The sequence below is a fragment of the Labrus mixtus genome, chromosome 2, assembly GCF_963584025.1.
Source record: "Labrus mixtus chromosome 2, fLabMix1.1, whole genome shotgun sequence".
NCBI classification, from domain to species: domain Eukaryota; kingdom Metazoa; phylum Chordata; class Actinopteri; order Labriformes; family Labridae; genus Labrus; species Labrus mixtus.
Window position 1 is genome coordinate 13807713 of NC_083613.1, and position 21663 is coordinate 13829375.

The window sequence follows — 21663 nt, forward strand, 5'->3', positions numbered from 1 at the left end:
GGGTACAGTCCACGGTAGATCAAATTCTTTGAAGCAGACACTCGCAGTTGTGTTTTGTTTGTGTTTGTTATGTTTCCTCTGATTGTTCCTGCTCGTTCCCACCCAGCGCTGCAGGAGCCTCATTTGTCAACAGAGCTGTCAATCACACCTGTGTTATTTTTTAGCATCAAATGTATGTGTGTTTTGATTTTATAGTTCGATGTGCCCTCTGTGAACATGGAGGAGGCGGAGCTTATGATCTGTACTACAGCCAGTCAGCAGGGGGAGCTCTAAATATTTTGGCTTCACATTTGGGGCGCTGTCACGTCCCATCCATCTGCACTGTAAATAAAATGGCTGCTGTCGTTGGCAATGAAGACTGCTCGTGTTACACACTCACACCTCTTTTTCATTATAAAGTTTCCGAGAACCAAACACACACACGCACGTATTACATATAAACAAAGACATGATCTTCAGCACACACAACTGCACCTTACTGCCCAAACAAATAAAGCCACCTTCTGCCTCCCACACACACACACAAAGCCGACCCTCCATTCATATGCAGACAGAAGCCTTCCCCATCATCCCGCGCTGTTATTTTCAAGGAAGTTTACAGGGCTCATAAACAGCTTTTTATATAGTCAATAAGGCTGACTGTGTCTGGTACACTGCGTCCTCTGCTCACAACTCCAGATTGTCAATATGATAATAAAAAAACTCTGTAAACACCCTCGACTCATATCATAGCACCCAGGATCAACTGGAACTGTACTGCAGGACTTTTCATGCATGGTGTCTTTTTTAAATTTTGACAATGGAACATAAACAAGCTAGTTTTTACAAGTTTAGATTATCGTTTTTGGAGCTGTGTTGGTTTTTGTGTCACATGTGTAGATATTCAAAGGTTCTGGATTCAATGGCAGAAAACCTGAATTTATTTAACCAAAAAGGCAAAAACAAGGCTTACTTCTTTCAAGTCCAACAGAAAAATCCAAACTGAAGAGCAACAAAAACATGAAGAAAAATCACAGGAATCTCCTGAAGGGAAGGAACCCCCTTAATACACAGGGTGATCGAACACAGGTGAGACTGACTACACACAGGTGAGGACAATGAGGGCAATCAAAACCATAGACTGTAAATATTACTGGACAAACCCTGACCCGTCTGTTACATAGGCAGCAAATGAGTCCAATCGAGGGCCGCATCCATATTGAATTTGCAGTCTCAACCTAACTTCGGATCAACCTAGCAACAGCAGTAAAGCGGGACTTAACTCCACCCATTCAGTTCGACGTTAGCAGTCCACTTCACAGCATAGCTAACGGCTAGGCTGCTATCATCCCAAAACTGCTTTCCTGCTCGTCCGGAGTTATCTCTATAAACAATAAGTTAACATTTTACTTTACTACAACACAGTTAAAACGAATTATATTCAACCCAAATATTTAATTAAAGTCTTAAAACTACACTTTTTAACATATACATCTATGGTTATTAGTTATTTGTCAGAGCAGTAACTAGACTTTGTCAGTGTTAGCAAAGTTTTATCCATAGACTGTAAATAAATCTGTGAGACATCCAGAAGAAATCAATATTACAATGCATACAGTTCATGTTACTGTTCTGACAAAAAGAGGAATGTCTGTGTCTTATATTTACTGATGTCAACAGTGATGTGGGTGAACATGACAATTGAAAAATAAGTATTTAGTATTTATTATAAGACATTTGTTTTCTATAGAACCCTGTGAAGTCATGGAGTCTGTGGACAGTGTCAGCTTCACACCAAAAACTTTAAGTATTAGAAAACATTTTGTTTAAGACTGGCATCTATTATTATGAGTTGCAGCTACCTTGTTCAATATTATTCCTGCAGATGTGGCTAATAACAAAAAAACACCCTGAGCTGTCACATGTAGTTAACTGTACATGTTGTCTTGTCTGAGGCATTAATTGAACACCTTTGTATTTCTCCTATAGACACAGTGTGGATTATTGGTGACTTGTCCGTCGAGGTGCCCAGAGAGCTGCAGAGACAGAGGAAGAAACCTGAGCCTCAACAACATCTGCATTTGTTGGTTCTTCTGGGGTGGACTTCAGTTGCTTCTCTTCAACAGCTCACTTCGAGGGAGGTCTCCCCTGGTCTCACCCACAGGCTGAGGCGGGTTTTAAGCCTCTTGACAAACAGTTACACCACACCCGCCTGTCAAGCTGGTCAGCTACACGCCTTATTGTGAATAACTCTTATCCTTCATCAAATCAAACGACCTGTGTCGACTTATGAGTATACATTTCAGATTTGAAATGACAAGACTAAAATGTGCATTAATGCTCAACTCAATAGCTTAGGGAAGGAAGTCTACTTTTACACAACTTTTTATTCTTTTGACATTTTTTTTTACCAAATACTAATGTAGTTCATTTCTTAAAATGGGATGGAACAGAGTCATTGCATAATTTGTCCTTAAACACAGCCCCATTCTTAAATCAAGATACATGGAGAGTAAATAAGATCAATAACTTGTGAATAAAAACAGTTAAAATGATTTAGAAATGTAGTCTTCCCAGATCAATATCACATAATATCAACTTCTCCCATCTAAACTGGACAAAGGGTTTTAAAATGGGAAGAAAATGGTTTGATTGTAAGTTGTTTGGAGGAGATCTATTTTTATTTGAACAGCTGAAGCATGAATACAGTCTTCCAATGTCCAAACCCTCCTCCTCCTCCTGAAGCTTGTGGAGCTCCTTCATGTACTGCCGTCTTATCTGCTGGCCATCTTCTCTCACCAGAACTTCGACTGTTGAAAAGTCATTCTGAAGAAGCTCGAGCATGTGACATGGATCCAGGAGAACATGGACTTTTAGTGCGGGGTCTTCAGGATGGCAAAGAAAGAGAGAAAATATCAGTTATTCATTAAATCATTTTGTTTGTTCTCATATATTTTTCTGTATTCATCTGTGTGTAAGAGCACATTTATAAATTAAACAGTGTACTACCCAGACAATAAAGGTACAGTATTCAGGTAATCAACATCTATTTAAAGTTAAGAAGTTAAACCTTATTATAATCATGCTATTTTCAGCTCTGACTCACTTGCACAATGATATTCCACATCAAACTGCCTCAGATTTTGTGTGAGGAAAAATTAAGCAATTTATTGTGGATAGTACTTCATCTTAACATGAAACAAATATAACCTGAATTATTTAAATCATTAACAGGTCCCAACTCTCTGTGCTTCAGTACAGAACATACAGTAGCTCATTTATTATTAACATGAGCTCAGTACCTGGCTGTATTCTTCAAACTATTTATTGTACTTATTGCTTTATATCTTATTTTCATTCCATATGTTATTTATATTTTATATTTCTACTGCTATATTCTGTGTAAGAGCATCTGTAACGATTAAGAACTATATTAATAACCAGATTAAATTTTCTCTGAACTCATACAAAGTGATTTTTCTTTTTTATTTGGTAACAGTTTGCACAACTCTTAAGACACTACATCGACCATGTAACGTTAATGTCATCCTCTATAACCTACACAGCACATTAGGTTGAGTTGAGTTTAGTTTATGTTACTGACAGATAATTACTACACAAAGTTTGTTTTTTAATGTCGACATTTACGTGGAGTATAACATTCATCATAACGTCAGATAACCATATTTACAGTCTGTGGTTAACCACCGAGCTGAACCTTTAGCTTCTAACATCACACAAACTCATTATTTTCAACATCTTAACAACAAACATTTCTAAACCATTGACCGTAAATATAAATACCGACACATGAGTATGCAGTAAATATAACACTACTATATCACTTACCAAAAAAACTGAAGCATCAACTTCTTGGATGGTCTGTTAACCGCACAGCAAGCCGTGTATGTTGTCAGATATGTGTTAAACAAACTCTCCAAACGAAGTAAAAAAGAGGAGAAATCAGACGGATCAAGCTGCTAGCCTCCTGACCTGACAGACAGATGCAGCGCGCAGAGCTGTCAATCACATCTGCCACAACCTTTATATGGGCATAGACGTTTTCCTTGACGTCAAAATTCCCCCCCCCCCCCACAATGTGAGGAGAATGGGCCGTCAACTTATCAGATATATCTCGTTATATGAACATGTTAATTCCTGTGATAAAAACAGGCTTTTTTGGCTGTGGGCTTATGGCACTTCCGGCGCTTCTGCAGCCAGCCTCAAGCGGAACCTCAAGGAACTGCAGTTTTTTGTACTTCCGCATTGGCTTCATTTTTCGAGACCAGAGGTTTCCCCTTGATCAAAACTGGAGGGAAAACACAAACAGGGGCAAGAGGTCAAGCTAGACACCAAATACAGGGGGCAAACATTTCAAAATAAAACAGGAAACACTCAAACATGAACCCAGGAATATGAACAGGAAAATACACACAGGAAATAGAGACACTCAAGGACAGGAAGTGACCAAATAAAACAGGAAATGAAAACTTAACAAGAAAGTAAGAAATAAAAAAAATAAAAAAGAGTGAGCCATGACAGTTTGGGTGCCATATTTTATAGGAGAATCGTTTTAATAGTTTTGTTGACTGTGTAGAAAATTTGACGGCATTTTTCTTTAATACACAGAAATTCCTCTCTCTCTCTCTCTCTCTCTCTCTCTCTCTCTCTCTCTCTCTCTCTCTCTCTCTCTCTCCTCCCAGACTGGATCTCAAACAACAATCCTGAATGGGAACTTTTAACTTATAATTGCCTCTGCTGCCATGTCCAGACACAGATTCAGACATGGTCCATCCTCACACACACACACACACACACACACACACACACACACACACACACACACACACACACACACACACACACACACACACACACACACACACAAACGTGAGCACAAATCTTCCAGTGCTGGTCCTCGAGTGGTCCCTGAGGACAATTCACTGTTGGTAGATAATTGGTTTCCAGCCTTCAGAGCACTACAGTTCCTCCTTTCTATCTCTTTCTCTCTGGCAGTCGGGCGGTCTCAGCCTTTCTCGATCTTTCTTCTTGATGTCACACGCTGCATTTTATACTCTATTCTTTCAAGGTCTGACCCGCCGACTCTTCAAAGAACTATAACTGACAGCAAAAACAGACATTTTAGTAACTTTTCTTCAATGGACAGCCCGAGTATCGTCTGTGTGTGGGACATAAAAACTCTTCAAAATTGCACCAGGTTACATCTATCTCTATGTTGACTATGCAAAGGCAAACATTCCTCACTCTCGTTCTGCTTTATTCTGTTTTTGTTTATTAGATCAACATATCAGCATAATGCATGTAAATATGTCTGAATTAGCACAATAGCTATACTGAATCCATAGTCCAAAGGCAGGTAACAAAGAGCAGAGGCACTTCCGTTCTGTGTGCTGTAAATGCCTTCATCTACAATTCTACAATTCACTTAGCAGACGCTTTTATCCAAAGCGACGTACATCAGAGAGTAAGTACAACACAAGCAAGGATCTAGAAAAAAGGGAACAATGTCAGTAAGAGCAAACGAGCTTTGAGTCTGATTGGACACACAGGTGCTGACAGGCATTGCACAGAGGCAAAGCACAACATTGATGTCAGTTCTTGAGAGCTAATCAGTATAGAAACTATCTTATAAGTCGTCGTTATCAAACAAAAACCATCATCACAACCATCATCATCATCATCAATGATATCGAGACCATCATCATTAAGTTAGTAGGTATTCATGAAACTGACACCGACCTGGTGGCAGACATTTAAAAAATACCCAGAATGCTCCTTTTTTAGATGATGTAGGTCATACGGAGGCATCGGGATGAATTCCAGTCTGTTTCATAACCAGTTAACGCTCCTCGCAGTACGTTGAACAGTATTTAGATGGCCCGCCATTAGTGCTCATTCAACATTCATGCCAATAAAGGGGAGAGTGACCCGTGGAAAAGAGTACCAGCCTTGACGGTCCGTCTGTTCTGCCCCTGTAGCCCTGGCCTAGATTTTTGTCTTCACAGCATGGAGACGAGTCAGGGAGAAAAGCAGAGCCACGGTTCATATACAGTTCTCCTTTTTGGCAAGTTGACTGGGAAGTGATTTCAAACACACACACACACTGACAAGGAGTCAGTGGTTTCATCAATCTCTCAGTCACCCGCCACAGAAGGCGAAAACTGTCTGGCTGCTTACTCTAAATATGGCAGTCTAGTTTCCATCATCCATCCCATACCGGCCGGTTACCCTGGCAACCACTGCATGCCCGTCCAAGCAGCCTAATATTTACTCAGCAGATACGTTTGCTGTCTGCCCCTGCGGTAGGTAATGATACCAGCCCACCTGATGTGTTCTGTATAACTGACTCCATCTATAATACATGAAGTAAATACAGACCGTCACAGCGTCCAGGTCGTCTGGAGGCTTTCCCTGAACTTTTCAGGTTCAGCAGCAGCGTGGTAAACTTACAGTCAAAATGAACAGAGTACATCCATCAATTATCCCAGAGGAGCCAGTTTCTACGCAACCATTTGATTATTATTCTCAAAATAAAAGCCTCTGTGGACATTATGTGCTATACAACGAGGCAGGGCTGTAATTATGGCCCGAGGAGTTATTTTCTACATCTCTCTCGATCTGAGCAGCTGCTTTTGTAATGTCTGTGTTTTCGTTTGAAAATTCACCTTCAGATAGTTTAAATTTTTCAAAAAGTCAAGTCATCCCTTATTGCCCTGAGGGAAAGCTGTTGGATTTAACAAATGTTTAACTGTTTCTGGAATGTGCAAAGATCAATTAAGGGCCTGCATCCACTGACAGCGTTTTTTTTTTTTTTTTGGTCTTTTCAGCGCTCACCATCCTGAGTTTTTAAATGCCCCCGGTGTCAGCTGTTTTTTGACGATTCGTCAATGTCACTTCTTCCTCACTGACCAATCAAAATCAAGAAGGGGCGGGACTTCTGGTTTCAGATTTGTCAACAACAATGGCGGAGGAGGCACGAGTCTAGTCCGACTGGTCTTTTTGAGGGAACAGTTTCCAGGTGTAGAGCTGCTGCTGATGTCCTGACGCGACTCCTTTACATCGTCTTCATGTTTTCTTGATGATATTTCCATGAAAGGTAATACACACCGAGATACACAATGAAGGACATCGCTGAAGGAAGCAGAAGTTAACTTTCGTAATCTAGCAACAATAAGCGCTGGTGAGAAGTGCTGTGAAAGGGAGGTTGTGTGCGCTTCCAGGAAAAAAAGTGTAGTCTGTAGACACAGGCTCTAAGCCGGGTTCACACTTCAACATAATGGTGAAAATGTTGGTCTTGATTCCCCCCTTGGTATAAAATGTTTACTCATCTACAGCCTGCATACGGCCCATGGTCATGCATAGTTTCATTCATTTTATCAAGTGAATTTTAAGTAAAAAGTTGTGCAAAAACGATCGCCAAGTTTTAATTAGTGCACCTCATTTTGCTCAGCTCAGCAAGAAGAGTGGGCTCATTCTGACGGTTCTTCATTTGATTAAATCAGCTTAATTCAGCAAAGTTTGAACCTTTGATTGACATGTGTGCATGAACTTTACTTAAATTGATAATTGTAATTTTACCAAACCATATACAACTATTTTTTAGTTTTGTGTCCTCTGCGCTCCACTCGTCTCACACCATCATCCCCGCTCCCTCTGATGCTTTTCTGTTATTGCATCTGATTGGTAACATGGCACACAGATTGACACAACATCCAGTCAGTGTGTGGTGTCCATGTGGCCAAGCGGTGCGGGAAAAAGGCCATCATCAGAGCCGACTCATAGAGCCAACTCATTCGCTAACGACTTTTGCTTTTTGCAATAAACTGAAACTAACCTTTTCTGAACATATTTACATGGAAGGGGGCTTAATATTTCATATATGTTCCTCTCTTTGTATTCAGATAGTAAAACGATTTAGAAGAGCATGAAGCATGTGTGTGACAGAAAGGAGGAGGCTGAGAGACTAAAAAAGTAGAGAGACGGAGCAGAAGAGTAAACACCTTCCAACAAAGTGTGAAGATAAAACTGCCTCTTTTTACAAGCACTAGATGGTACTATAAAAAGTTACCTCACACTGAACACAAACACACACCAGGCTGGTCCATAAAACCATACAAATCCTAGGACCCGTGTTCAAACCGTTTGTAATGTCTAGACTGTTTGACATGGAGGTCAGGGGAGGTTGTTCCCCTTTTACCCACCGGGTCCCAAGCGAGGGTTGGCCCGTTGGAGCTGTAACATAAAGCAACTGAGGCGAATCAACACTAACCCCTGTTGCCAGCTCGCTCCCATCAGGGACAGCTCACTATGTTGGGCAGCTCACAATGTTTATCCAACTGCTGCTGCACACACATGCGAGCCAAATTGTCGCACAGGGGCACCAATGCAGACGGTAAAACACGAGATCAAATGATTGGCTACATGTACTGATGCCAAACCTAAAGAGGAGTCAACAGATTCAATGACACAGCTCTCCTGAATGTTCTGGATCATCAAGGAAGGGAACAGACAGACTTTAAACAGTTAAGACAGATCATATAATCATAGTACGTTAGCAACTGTTTACACTGCTATGCCTCTATAGGAGACAAAGAGGCAAACTGTGATTCAGTAAATAACAGCGTGATTAAACAACTGAATATGTTCTCCCTCCAGTAGTCTACAGACCCAGACCCACAGGAGTGGCTTTTGACTGACATTCAGCGAAGCAAAGATGGGAATGCAAATGCAATTTTGCAAAATGCTAATTTAAATTCAGACTAGTCGACTACTCTTACACCATGAAAACACTCAGAAAGGATTGGAAATTGAGCATTAAATGATTAAACATGGATGAACACAGCCTCTTAAGGTAAACAATGTCACACTGGTTTTTGAGTGTGGCTAACGTTAGCAGTGCTAGCATTGCAAGCCTTTCGTCCTCTTTGCAGGTTAACATCTTTATACCTGCTGATTACTCGTTGCTCAGTTGGAGTGGTTATATGCAACCCAGTCTCATGTCAAAATGTGTAATACCTACGTTGGTCCACAGCTCAAAACGTAGTAGTTTCACAATAATGGCTCTAAAATTGTGACATGTCTCCGTTTCCTTTTCCCTATTCTTTTGTATAGGCATACGTCAGGTCACGTGACTGCCCAGTTTTCCCCTGGCGAAAAAATAAACATGGCGGACATCCCTTCTATTTTTGGTGGAAAATGCAATATTTTAAGATAGTTTGAGGCTTAAGTGTCGTTTTGATAACCTTTCTGGCGACAAATGTACATTGTATCTTCATAATCTTCATTCGGTTTATGTTTATGATCTTTAGTTTGTTCGTTTCTACGAAGATTCTTTCAGGTCTCGATAGAGAAACGTTGGAATGCTACGTTTTTTACTGTTGCTATGGTGGTAGCTATGGACGCTATTAACAACGAACCGGAAGGAAGTGGACGTTCGGTTCGTGGCTCTTAAACCGGGTTACATCAGACTCTAGACATCAAACTAAACTCCTATGCAATAAATAATGATTTCTGTTACATTTTTTTTCATTACAACCAAATGTAATAAAGCGATTGGAACAGATCGATGCATATTAGCAACATTATAAACTATAAAATGTAACAATACATAAAGACAATACTGTACAGTTCATGTGTGATTTATATGATTTTATTTAACTAAATAATCCTGACAGATTAATACTATCTTTTAAAACAGGTTTGATTTGATCACTTTTTTACAATATATATAGTCTAGATTATTTTACAAAACCCATTTGGCTTTAGTAAATATTTGATATAGTGGGTAGATATACATCTTTTACAACCCTAATTATGTTCCCTCTGTGCACAACGCCAGACATAACTACCAAAATTCCCGTTTCTAGAATAACAGTCAAAATATCCAAAATTAACTGATATATATATATATGTACTTTATTTTAACATAGATCATATATGTACCATGCAATAAATACTTCGGCCACACGAGATCCGTGACATATTCAGTGAATATATCTTTTGTAAGCATTTTATAATCCTAGTTACAACCTTTTTTTGGAAACGGAAAAGACTACAATTATGGCGCCATTCAGTATCAAGCTGTATGACTTGACTCTGAGGAATTGTAGTCTTTTAGACAAATCTCAGAGTTTCCCTTACCTAAGAAGTAATATATATTTAATTGAGGGTACACAGGGGAGTTTAATTGGATGGTTAACACATTTATGTTATCAGATATTTAAAAAATAATTGATACATTTATTAAAATGTATTTTAATCATATATAGCAGCTCCCCATGTTGTTTTGGTGAGCTGACTACCCTCACATGATACTTTGTTCCAAGACCTCTCTAAAACACTTATTCCCATGTCTGTAGCCCCTTTTGTTGCTGAGGTATAAGCCTTCAAACATGCCCTTGGGTCAAGGTTCAAAGGGCATTATTTCAAAACAGGGGTCATGTTGAAACCTCATCTTCACATATGTTACTCTCCAGGATGAGACCTTTCCAACGATGTATGTCGTTCAACTTAAATATTCTCATTTCATAGGCATGGGGTCTTGCAGTCATACTTTCATAGAGCCCAGTACATAAAATGTTTTTTTATTTTTTGTATTTTGTTTGTTTGTTTGTTTGTTTGTTTGTTTGTTTGTTTGTTTGTTTTGGTGTAAGTATATCATAGAATCTGGGGAACTATATGCTTGGAGGACAGCCTTAAGTGCTTGGTTTAGAATTATGGCTAAAAGTAAAAATCTCTTATGCTCTTGTCCATATTAATTCATCCTAGTACTTTTTTTTTTTTTTTTTTTTTATCCTTCTTTCCTTAAAGAAGAGTTAATCTAATTTGTCATCAGGCATTGTTTTAATATTCAGTTTAATGTCTTTCATAGAGCAACAGGGTTGAACAGGTCAAAAGGCTTCATGTCTCTGCCAAGCCTCAAATGGTCAAATTAGCTCTTTTAAGCACCTTTAAAATGAGTTTTTAACATCAGTCTTGTTCGCAAAGCATACAGAATATAGTGGAGAATGACCCTCTGTCTTTTGGAACATTTTCACACTTTTTAACACCCTTTTTTGATGTTTTGATAAAAGTGTTTCAATTGTGAAAGGTTTGGTAAATTGAGAGTGGGGCCTTAAGTGACTTGTGGGCTCACAAAATCTCTTAGAAGAGACCTAGGAAGTTGTTTTGGTGACAGTTCCCAATCTCACGAACAACTGGTGAAAATATGGGGGTTCTAGGTCAAACATAAGTGTATGAAAAAGGGATTTAAAATTTGAGTCTACGGAGGGAGAGGAGGGGGGGGGGGGGGGGGGGGGGGGGGGGCTTTAAACCGACAGTGGGCGTGACTGCACGATTGCGCATGTCAGCAGTACACTGGCAGACCATAGCATAATGGACTTTTTGAATGGGTTTTTGCTTAGATTCCTGGAATGGGATCTTTGGTTAACACAGATTGTGTTTTTGCAACCAACCTTAAAAAACATCAGTAAATACCCCCTGAAAGATCTAATAAAGAGGTTGCTCACAAGTGACGATAATCAATACCTCATTATTTGATGTCAGTGTCATGCGCCTGTTTGTAGTTCTTATCACCGGCCGTTTACTTTATTGATTGCATTTTCTGGTATTAATCTAATCCGTCAGGATTATTTTGTTAATTAAAATTATGAAATCATATAAATCACACAAACTGTACAGTATTGTCTTTATGTATTGTTACATGTTATAGTTTATAATGTTGCATCGATCTGTTCCAATCGTTTTATTAAATTTGGTTGTAATGAAAGACATCCATAAAAATTTAACAGAAATCATTATTTATTGCATAGGAGCTTAGTTTGATGTCTAGGGTCTGATGTAACCCGTTTTTAGAGCTGCGAACCGTAAATGGCGACAAATGTACATTTGTCACCAGAAAGGTTATCAAAACGACACTTAAGCCTCAAACTATCTTAAAATATTGCATTTTCCACTGAAAATAGAAGGGATGTCCGCCATGTTTATTTTTTCGCCAGGGGAAAACTGGGCAGTCACGTGACCTGAGGTATGCCTATACAAAAGAATAGGGAAAAGGAAACGTAGACATGTCACAATTTTAGAGCCATTATTGTGAAACTACTACGTTTTGAGCTATGGACCAACGTAGGTATTACACATTTTGACATGAGACTGGGTTGTTATATGAAAGTTTAACCTGTCACAGCAACTTTATCTTTATTGTCTGAATCAAAATATTGCCAACCCTCTTCGTGCTGCAAGACGCTATCAGCCCACTGTGCTGGTATACATCGGGGTAGTAGAGCAGGATCAAGAGCAAGTTTGTGGATGGACTTGAGAGGGAGACCAAAGAGAAGGGAGTTGCAGTAGTCAATGCGGGATGTAACCAGGGTGTTGATGAGGATGGCAGTACTGCTGGGAGTGAGGGACGGGCGGAGGCGATTAATGTTACGTAGATGGAAATAAGCAGACCAGGTGAAATTATTGATTATATTCATAATTAAAGGCAGGGTTGGTAATTTTTCCAAAAATAGCATGATTTTGAAAGTAGCATCCCCTCTGAAGACTCTCGTCTACCACATGTATGGCATTTGAACAAAGTGGAGAGGGCTTTTGTTCAATTACAAGCAGACTGAATAGAGCGTACACTGACAAACAAACTGAATCAGGGACCACTCACTGTGGAAGAATAACTCAATTTCATTTGACATGAGAGAACAACCAACAAAAGAACATGAAGAGACACCAAAAAAAAACACCAATTTGAGATGAAGCATTAGTGCTAAATTGCTTCAGTTACTATAGGGTATATCAAATTGCTCTAGCAACCATCTCCATTAAAGGCATACTGTCATGGGAACCAAGACATAGGAATAATAAAAGTGTTCATGCAACACACAGGAAACAAGGCGGTCTACTGTGTTCAATTTGTGTTTAAATCTACAGGTACAGGCTAGGTGTAATAAAGATTACCTGCTATAAAGCTTGTGGAAGGATATGTGGGTCAGTGTGAGCGTTTTTGCATGACTGTCGGAGGACTAATTGGGTGAGATAGAAATTCAGCGACAATTATTTGCTTTGTTTTCATGAATAAGACAGATACAGCGGTCTAAATAGAACAAAGACAAGAGAAAGTAAGAGTTAGGTGGGAATGGATAGAAAGGGGGAGAGAGAGGGAGAGAGAGGTATTGATGGATTGAGTGAGAGAGCGGCGGGGGAGAGAGAGAGAGAGAGAGGTATTGATGGATTGAGTGAGAGAGCGGCGGGGGGAGAGAGAGAGAGAGAGAGAGAGAGAGAGAGAGACTGAGGTAGAAGATAAAGTCATCAGCAGCTATACCACGGACTCACGGTCAATAGGTCAACACTTAGCTGCAATAGTCAAGTAGTGAGCCATCACCGGCTGCACCTTTGTGGGTAATTGTTTTGTGTGTGTGTGTCTAAAATGAGACAATTTAGCTGCCATTTCTGCCTGTCCCTCTGCCGTATGTTTTAAAGGGCTATTGAGGATATTTAGCCTGTGGACAACCAGCAGAGGACAGAGATAAACATGGACGCTACTTGAACACTTTGATCGGGTAGGGAAAAAGAAAAACGGTAAGGATGTACAAAGTCTTCAAGAGAAATCTATCAAAGCAAAGGGAGAAAAAAGTGTGTGGTAGGCCGAACACAAGCGTAGAAAAACAGTCAGTGCAGAAAAAAAAGAGCATCGGGGGCAAGAGACATTTATCACAGGGAGAAGGAACGTGGTACAGAGAAAGGAGATGGAGGGCGGGTCGAGCAGGGGATGAACGCTGAAAAAATGAGAGAGAGAGGAAGGGAGAACATTTGGATGCTTTTAGAGCCCACATTTAAGTCTATCATATGACAACTATTGATTTTCCATTGACTCTAATGGACATTATGGGCCCGATATGTTCATCTATAGCCATTAGGCCATTAGCTACTGGGAAACACATTCAGACTTAACTCAATGGGGAGGGGAATAACCTGGACCTTTCATTTATTTTGGGTCTTAGAAAAAGCGTAATATGTTTTACAGTTGTATATTATAGGCATAAGACACGGCTTAAACTGGTGAAATCATGATCATGAGAAAAATACAACAAGGAAATATCTCACAGAGGTGGTAAAGAAAAGTGGCCAGTTAAGCCACTGTGAAAGTGCCTTAAATTGACTTTTTGCTAATTGCCTGTAGGGGGCGACTCCACTGGTTGGAAAAACCCAATTTGTAAAGTCTAAGGCAAAGCCCACTCGTAGGTGGGTCTTCTTTACACAATCAAACAACCTTTTAGGTCACTGAAGACGCACCGCCGGATTCTCCTCCTTTTGACGTCAGTGTGCAACGCTGTCACTTTTGTTTACATGAGATCAGTGCGATGGCAGACGTAACCAACCTAGCACTGGTGCTAACGTTGCTAACTGAACTTTTTAGGTGCTCACACATACATACATACACAGTTACTCTCCCACTATGTTGGCGGGCAGAGATGCCTGAATGGACTGCAGAGGTCACTGCTGCTTCATACAAAACTACAACGACACAAAACCCACCGCCAGCAGTTTAGGACGAGACTCGGTCAGACTTCGGGTTGGTGGAACGACAGCCTATTATGCAATATTGTGGATGCAAAAGCAGACTATATTAGATACCTTCGTTTGCATTGTGGGCAATCTTAGCCAGATGTTTCCAAAACACCCCAACTTGAGCACAGGAGCATATACGTTTAAGCACTGAGACTTGATGAAAGGCTCATCTACTGTCGTACAACAGCGGTTTACCTATTTTTCCAACTGGCTTAGATGTTCACTCACTGTCTTCTCAAGTGTCAGTTTTGAAGTCGGATCACCCCGTTATAATGCATAATTTACGTCTCAACATGCTGTAAATGACTCCATCCAGAGGAGTGACCAACAAGTGTATGATGATGAAAAAGCAGAGTGAGGAAACGGACGTTACATAACAGAGATCAGTGTGTTAATGATGCTAATCTTTAGTATTTCTCACGGTTAAAAGAGACTCAAGCCTGCAGGGCCATTCTTATAGTTCAATGGTCGCCAAAAGAGCTGTAGAGGAACATCGGGCTTCATGATCAAACAAAGCTTTACATGACATCATCGTCACCTCAGTCCAAAATGATCCACGTCTTTCAGCACACGTATCCCTTTCTCTGCTGCGTCTGCGTCATGTTTTGTTATCATCATTTAATGTCTAAATGATGACAATATTTAAAGTGAGTTAAAAATAATTATAAACTTAAAAATAACAGGTTAAGGTCCCTCAAACAACGTTGACGGCATAACCAAAAGTAGCATCCCAGTTAAAGCAATTGGATGATGATCCCTACTGTAAAAAGACTAGCGTTCTCAGGCTAGCATTAGCTGATGATTTAGCCCCCTACTTGTCCCAAACTCCACCTTCTCCTCCAAATATGGTCATTTCTGGCACCACAGAGGCAACAGGCACAATCTCAGGCTGAATGGGACATTTCAAAAACCAATGGATGATGTGAAGGTTGACGCGTCCACTTTTGAATGTCATTGAATAACAAGACAAATTTATGCAAGTGCCATTCACTTGTGCAAGACCATAAACACTCACAGATATGCTAATACAACACATATGCTCTTACATTACCCCAATCACACACACACACACACACACACACACACACACACACACGCACACACTCGAACACATCCATCCTGCTCTTGTCGAGTGTACTAGAAGACATGGGGAAAGACAACAAGGATAATAGGATTATTATTCTCCTCTAATCTCCATGAGTCAGCACCACACAGTTTGTGTGTGTGTATTCTTGTGTATCTATTGGTCCAGGCTTTGTGGGTCCAGAGTTGTGTGCGTACTTATCTGTGCTCAAAGCTTCTATTATTCAGTGTTTATACTCTTTTTTTTCACCTTGAAAGATTATGCATCATTAAACAGTGAACAAATGAACAAAGAGAGTATTTTTCTCAGGCGAGGTGTGAGTATTCTGTAAGTTTGTTATCATGAGAAGCTGCATTATGTTAGACACTTAAAACTGTCCTTTTCGGTCATATTCATGTGACATGAGGTGTAACAAATGGATAAACTCCAAGCGGCAACCTCTGGTCTTGAGAAATGAAGTGCAAAATCCTTTGTATAGCCCCAGTTATCTCGAGACACTTTACAAAAGATCATATGGGATAAGATGCAGGAAGGATTTCTTCTTTGTATTCCTCGCGTTCCTGTTCCTGTCCACACTTCCTTGCTGCTGAGGTGGAGGTCGGAGCAGGTTGTGCATGAGTGAGGACGGCAGTGGTTTAGGGGACGACACAGTCTGATGGTGGTGGCTGGGTGTTGGCCAGTTTTTTGGACGATGTTCCAGGAACAGCGGAAGTTAAATACACATGACTGTCAAAAAAGTTGTTTTTTGACAGGTGGGCGCAATGTAATGGTTCATCAAGAGGCTTAAAACCCGCCTCAGCTCCAGCTCTCAGCCTGTCGTTAGGTTGACTGAAAGTTAGAGTGAGACAGCATTTCCAACATGGCGGCGGCTACCGATGAGCCTCCGGAGCCCCCTGCAGGAACAGAAGGGTGACGTCACTCAGGCTTCAAACATTAATATTTACAGTCTATGGTAAATTCAGATAAACCGCGGGAGTTTACAAATACCTTTAGCTGCATCTTGTCTTTTCTTGTACCAGTTCATTGAAAATGACTGCTGGTCATCCCATCCTGCTCGAGTATTTAGTGGCTATATTGATGACTGTGATGTTTCGAATGAAGCCTGTACTTGAGACATTATTAGTAACCATTTCATTAATTTTAATAGCACCTAAAACGCTTCAGTTTTTAGCTGAGTCATCATAAATCAGTGCCCCTCCATTCCCCAAAAAGGCCGGATCTTCTTCAGCTGAGGGGCAATTGAAACCTTAATGAATTAGTTCCATTTTAGTTAAGGAAATAATAGATGCCGCTTCGGCCAAGGGAACACTCTCAAGTCCAAACAAATTAGTTCCAATTTTATTGTGAGGACACCCCAGCCAGGGGACTATTGGAGTCCTAATGAGCTGCACTATTTTATCTTGAGACGACCTCAGACTGATTTGACCAGGGGACTGCTGAACTCCTTACAAATTAGTCCAATTTAGAAAAAAAAAACTAGGTTTACTTTAGCCAAGGGACTATTGACTTACTGATTAATTAGTCTCACTTTGCTTTAAGAAAACCCACAGCACCTTTAGCTGAGGGAATAATACTCAAGGTCAGAATAAGTTAGAAATATTTTAAAGTGAGGAAGAACTTGAGCTTCGGTTGTATGATATGTATGAGTCAGCGGGCCAGAGTTGGCGTTAGAATGAGTCACTGAGGATGATACTTTATTATTAGAGCTAGTGTAGGAGGCAGTCGGTCACATACATATGCAACACACACACATGCATGCAGAAGGGCAAACACGATTCCAATGTTTTTTGATTGCAATATCATGCACTGTTAGTCATTTCATTTACTTTACATAATTGAGTGCCTCCATAAGCGGCGGCTATGCTGCAGCGGCCACTTTGGTGCACAGCAGGGGAGAACACGAGGACATGAAGACATTATTTAACATGTCTTTGCAACAAGGATCCAACAGACCCACAAACACCGTATGTGCTCCCAAACCTTGCTCAGGAACACTTTGACTTTTTACCAGGACATACTGTACCTCATACTGATGTGCTATCATCAGGGTCAGGGGGGGAAAAACTGCTATGGGGTTTGTAGCTATGATGAATATAGAGCAAGGAGCTCACCTGGAGAGGACATAGAAAGGACACTTCGCCAGAACTGTTAGTCTTACCCAATTTAAAAGTCTGTGACCATCTTTTGCTCAACTTTAGTCAAAAAGTAATCTTCCTGGGACGTCTGTAGCCTAGTGGTTACTGCACGCATGTACATGTACAGAGGCTTAAGTCCTTCAAGAGCCGGTTCGTATCCAACCTGTGGCTCCTTCCCCGCATGTAGCTCCTCGCTCTCTCTCTCTCTCTCTCTGATTTCAAACTCTATCCACTGTACAGTCTCTAAAAAAAGGCACAAAAACACACATTTGTCATGACCTTATGCCCAGATCTCCTACCTCAAATCAATGAATCCAATTATAGGTGTTTGACATTTTTGACAGACAAAAAGATTTTTTATTGGTAACACCCAAATGGATGAGGTTGGACCACGAAATTCATAAAACATGGACGTATAGTCTCAGTGACTTCTGAAAAGGAGTTTTGAAGCCCAGCGATGGCGGTCGCCAAATTGGAAATGCTGACCTTCTGTATTTTGGCCAATCTAATTTGAGACTGAGGGAGGTCTTAGGTCACCTAGCCAACAGCTACCCTACTGTCTACCTGTTAACCCAACCACGCCTCCATCATGCAAATTTACGAATAACTCTAGGCTTCTAAAAATCAAAACAATAGCTTTTTTTTTTTTTTTTTACATTTACCCCCGTTGAGTGAGTACCAACACAGAAATGAGGTATTGATACCAAATTTCGTCTCTGAATCAGGCTGTAAACTTGTTTATTTCTGCTGTTACAATTGGCATTTTATTATGGTACCTAACAGGGATTCCTGGGATTTTGCAGCCAGCCTCAAGTGGACATTCGAGGAACTGCAGTTTTTATTTTTCAATAGCGGAGGCTGCTGCTGGGGTTGGACCCAGTCTGCTTACAGATTTTCCCGAATTCATGCTTATGAGACCTCCTCGGTAAACACACAAACACATGTGAAGACTAAACTCACATTCACACAATAGATTTCTATCTGTGACTTTTCTTCAGCAAAATGAACAAATGTAGGACACACTGTGCAGAACATCACTTTCGCCTGTCTCTCTATCTATTATTTGGATATCTTGTCCATTATTCAGACCCCTCTCGGTTTCATTCCTCCTCTCCTACTCTCCAGCTACAACAACTCTCATTTCTCTCTCTTCATTTCACACACACACACACACACACACACACACACACACACACACACACACACACACACACACACACACACACACACACACACACACACACACACACACTCCTTATCTCTTCCTCTTTCCTTCTCTCTCTCCATCCTGTCTTCCTCTCTTGTGTGCTCTCCGTTATCTGCTGTAAAGTAGATAGGCATCGTTTTCCAGGAGCGGCAGGAGAGGGAGAATAATACACAACATGTTCAGGAGAGGTGGAGGGGAGCAGCCGGAGTCAAGGTCGAACTGCATGTGGTGCCTTGTGTGTTTGTGTGATTTACAACCCCATCTTCCCTGTCTTTATCTATATCCTTATCCAAACCTTGGCACCATTTCCTCGGAGAGTCGACGCAATATAAAGTGCTCACACACACACACACACACACACATACTTGTCTGAGGCAGTGGTAGATCATGAGCTGATGGTGAATACAGGATGATGCAGAGCAGCACAACTCACATGAATCACAGTCGCTCTTTTCTTAGCTATTCCCCATCGTTTATCTTCCTTCTTCTGTGTCATTGACTTAAATTCTTTCGTCTTCTGTTTGCTAAAGAATTTGAAGTTAAGTAATGCAGAGAAGTGAACGCTTTGTATACTTCTATGTGTTAGGTGAACTCGCAATGTCAGTCAAGGCCAACATCTGATTGAACCAAGTTGAAAAGCACCTTTAATGTTGGCTACATGAACCTGCAGATAAAGGTGTGCAATGAGTTGAACTATTATTAACACTGCTCGATATTTTCAGTTGAAAATTCTCACCCTCACTTTCAGAGCCATTCATGGTCAGGCCCGAGAATACATGTCAGAACTCATTCACCTGTATTCACCCACGCGTTCACTAAGGTCAAACACCCTACACCTGCTGTCCGTCCCACAGACACATTTTAAGACTCGTGGTAATCGTGCGTTTGAGGCCATAGCGTCGATTCCTCTGGAATTCCCTGCCCATCTCATTACATCTTTCTGACTCTGTTGAGTCTTTTCAGGCTTATGGGTAATCAGGTCCACCCAGTCCACCCAGTCCCATCTGAAATCTTTAGGGTGTGTGTGCCAATTACTGGTTCCAGTATACGCCTGTGCCACCGGGTGGGACGGTGGATGGGGGTGGGGCTTATGTGTAAGTAGGCTGCATAGTACATAATAGTACGTAAATAGGCTACATGTGCCTGTGAGGGAGTTTGTTTCTTATGTTTTTATTCTTTTATGTAAATAGAAAATTGCAGATCAAACTGCTATAGTTTAATTTGATATTAACCCTTTAACACATTTTTTAGAATTTATCATTTTTCCACTAATCATTGGCTGTATGTGTGCTGATAGGGGATCATCATGGCGGCTGTGTCTAAGTGGAAGAGTCGGTCGTTACATTTTCTCTTCAAAAAGGGCAAAAACCCAGAGCCAGTGTAGTCCAGCAAGTGGGGCTACCAACTGGCACAGATCTGAGGGGAGCAGGTGTCAACTGGTCAGCTGTGCTTTCTGTCACTCGATGCCCCAGAGGGAGCTTTTGAACGGAAATCAAATTAACTATTTGCCAAGGCCAGGAACGTCACATTTCATCTCAACTTGCTCTCTAACAAGGACCACACATCACAACTTTGGTTATTCTCTTATTCTATTACAGTTAGAACATTTTTTATCCTGATATTTGAAATTCCATTATTTAGCATTTAAAACCAGTCATCACGCTTTTATTTTTTATTTTTTGTACTGTCAAGGGAAGTGCTACTTTACATCCTGTTTGGATCAGACCCGCTTTTCTTTTGAAAGACAATAATGAACTTCAGGTAGAGCAAAGGTTATTATGGCATGCTTAACCACTGAAAAGGGAACTCGTTAAGGATAGAAAAGTTAATAAATAAAAAAGTCTGGGCGTCGTTCTCTTCCATCACTGTGACTACAGGGAAACAGACTGTTGGCTTTACCTACGGTGCACCTAAAGGGACAAAATAGCATGATTGCCTTTTAAAAAAGTGTTAATTTCCGACCTTTATTGTGATTAACACATTAATGCTGACAGCCCTAATTGAAAGGTAAAACGCTTCTTTACATGAGGACTTTAGGATAACGTTCTCCTTCCTTTAAGTTAGTGTCTATTTAATTTTTCTGATTTTGATAACGTAAATTGTGAAGTTTAGAAGAAGCAGAGAGATGAATGCATGAAAACTATGAGAGTACATTTAAATGCTTCATTTTGAAATTACCAACCAGCCAATCATATTCAAGTTACAAGGTTATATGAGAGTGCTTTTGAAGTGTGAGCTTTTTCAACAAGGCCTAAACATTATCTCTTGATTGCCTCACATTTATTCTGACCATGAAAATTATGATAAATGTCACTCGTAAAAGAGTTGATCCTTTTAAGTGTTCCATCTTGCAGGTACTCGACGACAAATACACTGCACTTATGACAGCAAGACTTCACACTATAGAAGATTAGGAAATGTATCTATAAGTGACATCCATGTGAGAGGAAACAGAAGTGTGACCCCCCCCCCCACCCCGCACATATTTTCACATCTGGCTGTGCACGTTATTTCTACCCACCAGGTTGCTCAGTGGAAGTGCTGCATTTGGGTTTTATAGGAAAAACTGTGTACCAACATGACAATAGGTGAGAACAAGTAAGAAGCAATTTATCTCTCTTTTGCAGGCATTCATTGTAGAGTTGATGACCCAAATCTCAGTCCCTGTGGTTCAG

General features: G+C 40.5%; 1 protein-coding gene and 1 long non-coding RNA gene across 2 annotated transcripts in view; one reads left to right on the forward strand and one right to left on the reverse strand.

Annotated features, from left to right (window-relative positions):
- The window catches only part of LOC132994457 (zeta-sarcoglycan), a 390284-nt gene that overhangs the window by 279574 nt on the left and 89047 nt on the right, over positions 1 to 21663 (reverse strand). The window lies entirely within an intron of this gene.
- On the forward strand, positions 2269 to 2928 carry LOC132985476 (uncharacterized). Its single transcript, XR_009675048.1, has 2 exons — positions 2269 to 2448; positions 2526 to 2928. It is a non-coding gene; the product is annotated as an uncharacterized LOC132985476 (long non-coding RNA).